The sequence below is a fragment of the Lactuca serriola genome, chromosome 3, assembly GCF_051521515.1.
Source record: "Lactuca serriola cultivar US96UC23 chromosome 3, Lser_US96UC23_V15, whole genome shotgun sequence".
Taxonomy (NCBI): Eukaryota; Viridiplantae; Streptophyta; class Magnoliopsida; order Asterales; family Asteraceae; genus Lactuca; species Lactuca serriola.
The window spans coordinates 91,418,026-91,422,215 of NC_136410.1; positions in this window are offsets into that span (position 1 = coordinate 91,418,026).

The following is a 4,190-nucleotide window of genomic DNA, read 5'->3' on the forward strand; positions in this document are numbered from 1 at the left end:
AATGAGAATAGTTATGTAAGATTGAACGTATTTATATTATCAAACAACATATTTTCTTTATCATTCTCAAAGAATAGCATTGTTCATACATCCGCACAATAATTAGTTATAATAGAATAACCTAAGCCTATATATATATATATATATATATATATATATATATATATATATATATATATATATAACCTATCAAATATAGACTAGTTAAAACAAAATTAGACCATGTACCTAGTTGCGAAATAATATAGTTTTCGGTAAGAAAAGGTTGTTGAACACTTAGGGAACATGAATGATTCTAGATTAAAATATCTACTAAAAGTAAAGTAATTAAGTAAAAGTAAGGGTGGTTATAATTTTGCAAGTTCAAAAAGCTTATTAACAATTGAATAACTTAAAAAAAAACAATTACTTAAACTAAAAACGAAGCAGATAAAGGTTTTGAAACAAGATTTTAAGAGTACCTTCATTTAGATTCGATTCACCTATTCCATATGGTTGTTTTTATGGATAGTCCAATGGATTTAATTTTGTTGATTATCGATTCTTAATATGACTAGCAATAATGATCAAATTACTAATCCTTTGACTTAATAAGATTATCTATTCATCGATCAAGTGGACAAATAATCAAAGAAACCAGTGTTCGGTTCGAATTATGCGAGACTTGAATGCTAAACTGGTATTAGTAATAGTAAATGCCAACTTTAAATATGAATGTTCATCATATATTAACTCACATATTAAAGTTACCAACTTATCTATTAAACCCTAAGTTTTTTGTCAAAACTCTAGTCCTACAACTTTATACTTTATAAAATCATAAGATTCAAACACATCAAATTAGATAGATCATCTAATCCTAACAATTCTCATCAATAAACATAAATGTTTGAAACTTTAACACATATGGATCCATATCAATCAAGCATAATAAATAAACGACTAGATTAAAACTAAAATCTTCAAATCAACACATAGGTTCAAGGTTTATCTACTCTAAACGAATGCAAAGGGTTTTTAGCCCATAACTATTACTGAAAACAATATAAAATAAACTCAACTTTGAAACACATGACTAGATCAAAGCAAACAGAATGGGTGCTCATATACAGTATCTTACAAAGTTTGGCAATATTAAAAAAATTGACCAGATGGTTTTAGCACAAAAAGGAAATATTGGCAAGTTGTTATTTGATGGGTTTTAATAGACGGAGAGTGAAAGATAGTCCCTACAAGGGTGAAACCATATATTTTTTGGTATTACTCCACTAAATTCATCCTTTTTACACAGGTTCGACTAATAATGAATGTCAAATTTTTGAGAAAAATAATTTTTGATCAACAAAGGGTTTTGGTTGAGCATTTTTTAGAGAGGATGTGAAAAATTAGTTTGTGATTGTTGTGTGAATAAAGCGTCAGACGCTGATGGATTCATTTTTGAGTTAATCAAAAGGTATTGTCACTTGTATGAATACCACATGTTAAAGTTGGTGAATTCTTTTCAACAATTGTTATCATTCCTAAAGGCTTTAACCCTTCGTATATTATTTTAATTCCTAAAATTAATGACCCTAAACATATTAAGGATTATCGGCCTATTAGTTTAATAGGCCGCCGATATAAAATAATTGATAATTATTTAACTAATAGACTTCGAGAAGTAATTTATGATGTGACAAACCTTGTATAATCAAATTTTCTAAAGGTTTGTCAAATCTTGATGGGCTTATGAACTTAAACGACGAAGTCATGGTTTGGTATAAGAGACGTCGTAAAAAAAACTCATGGTTTTTAAAATAGACTTTGAGAAGCCATTCGAATCTCTTTGTTGAGAATACTTAGAGTAAGTTCAAAAGAAATTGGAGTTATGTGACACTTAGTGACATACTTCTACTAAGATAAGAAAATATCATATTGGTCGCTAACAGTAGAAATACCCAGAAAATAGTTCAGAGTCCTCAGATATGTTATAGATACTTCTCAACCAAGCTCATAGATGATGTAAAAAAGTAGAGAAAGGGAAGAAGCTTTACTGATGATGTCAGATTGGATCCAGGAGATAGTTCCACTTGATAATCACTATTAGTTGCTTCCTAGTAATATTTAGACCTTCCAATGCAAAAATAAATTAAAATGAGGAGAAAGGATCACATAGTCGAAGGTCATGCTAAACTGAACCTCTAAAGTAAGTTACTATAACATCCTCGATTTTGGCTTAGAGTTGTAGTCCATATTTAGTAAAAATAGAACTTATTTTTTAAATAAAACAAAATAAAATTTAATAAATTTAAATAAGTAATAAAAATAATAATTAAATGAGTTAATAAAAAATATTTAAATAAACATTTAATTGTTGATAGTTAAATAAGACTTCATTTCTAATTATTGGAAGATAGGATAAATATGAAAGTTAGCTAAACATGTAAATGAATAGCTTAAAATGTGTCATTATCACTTTGTCAAGGAAATGTGAGTTATGTGGCTAAAGTATCAAATTTAGAACTTCATTAAAAGGTTTAGTGTCATGGTAGTCAAAATGAAATATTTAGAATTATGAGCATTAGAAGTGTTAGATTATCATAATTAAGAAGCTAGACACTCTTCTTTTCTCCTAATTTACATAAAATTGATTCCAAAGAGAAATAAAGGAGAGAATGGCAATCTCCTAAAAAAGAAGACGATTTGGAGTTTTAGATTGAAAAGTGTCTAGAGAATTGAATTTTGGAGTGCATCAATGAGTTCAAAAAGGTATAGACTCTTCCTTATATGATCTAGAAATCGCTTTAGGGTTTGGATTGAGCTTCAAATCCAATTTTTTTTGTTTCATTAGGAAGTTATTAATAGAATTCAGTAATTTTTATAACATTTAGATTCCTAAACTCCATGAGATCTTCTCTAGTTTGCTTTTTATGAAGTTTAGTGATAGTTGAAACCAGTTTTGTAAAAATCCCGATTAGGTCCTGATTAATCCCTAGGCGCTACTTGACCGATTAGAGAGCGCCTAGCAATTAATTCATGCGTACAAAATGACTGAAACAGTAGAACCTGATGAAATTTTAATACTTTGAAGAAGTTATATCTCAATAGAGACTATTTAAGTTATGATTACTATTGTATTTATCATATTAACCTATTTTGTTATGATATTAGTGGTATTTATGAACTTTTATATGATATTAGTCATATTTAATTTTTTAAAATCTAACAAATTAACAACTAATGGTTCCCGATTAATCCTCCGATTAATCTCCGCCTAGCCGATTAACCCCTTGACCCCAGTCCACTTACTAACTAATGTCGAGCGATTTTTACAACCTTGGTTGAAACGTTGGAGCTCTAATCATGGTAAAAAGCATGTGTGATTTGATCTCATGGAAATGATGATGAAGTTAAACTTGTTTCAATACTTTGAAACTATTTCTAATAAAAAGTGCATCAAATAACCATGAGATTCATCAATTGATTCATAAATTGCTTTCTAGGTTGATATAGGGCTTCCATGATTTCTTATGAATCTTTGATATGATCTCAATGCATTTTTTGACACAGCAAAACTTGTGAAATTTTCATAAGTTAAAGCACTAGAACAATTAAGACTTGGTTGTTGACGATTTGTTTTAGAAAAAGACTAAGAAGATGATTTTGGTAGTTATTTGAGGTAAAAGTCAATAAATCAAGTTTTAAGATATTCGAACTTTAGAATCATCAATCCTAGACTATGAGTTAAAGTGAATTAGATTATTAAAAGGTTTATTAAGATGATTAAAATTTGTGATAATGATTATTAACTGATTTAAATATGTAACATTCGAAATTTCAAGACCAAAAATTTCGTTTTTACTTAAGTAATTTATAAAACATTTTGCTGAAAACATCATCAATATCATATCAACCCATAAACCCATAAATTAAATATCATAAAACATGTCATGGAATAATAATGGCAGAGTACAATCCCAAGAACATCATGGTGCGGAAAATAATGGTATGATGTGCTGCTACCGAGCCGACTCCTTTCCCTTCAAAGAAGAAGGATCCGAAACAAAAACTGTAAACTGTAAGCACAAAGCTTGGTGAGTTCCCCCATCATACCACATACAAAACTATAAATATATTGCCAAGCATATCTGGGTGCCCGACCTACCCTGCTGAGCATACTGGGGTGCTCAACCTACCCCTGCTAGGCATAC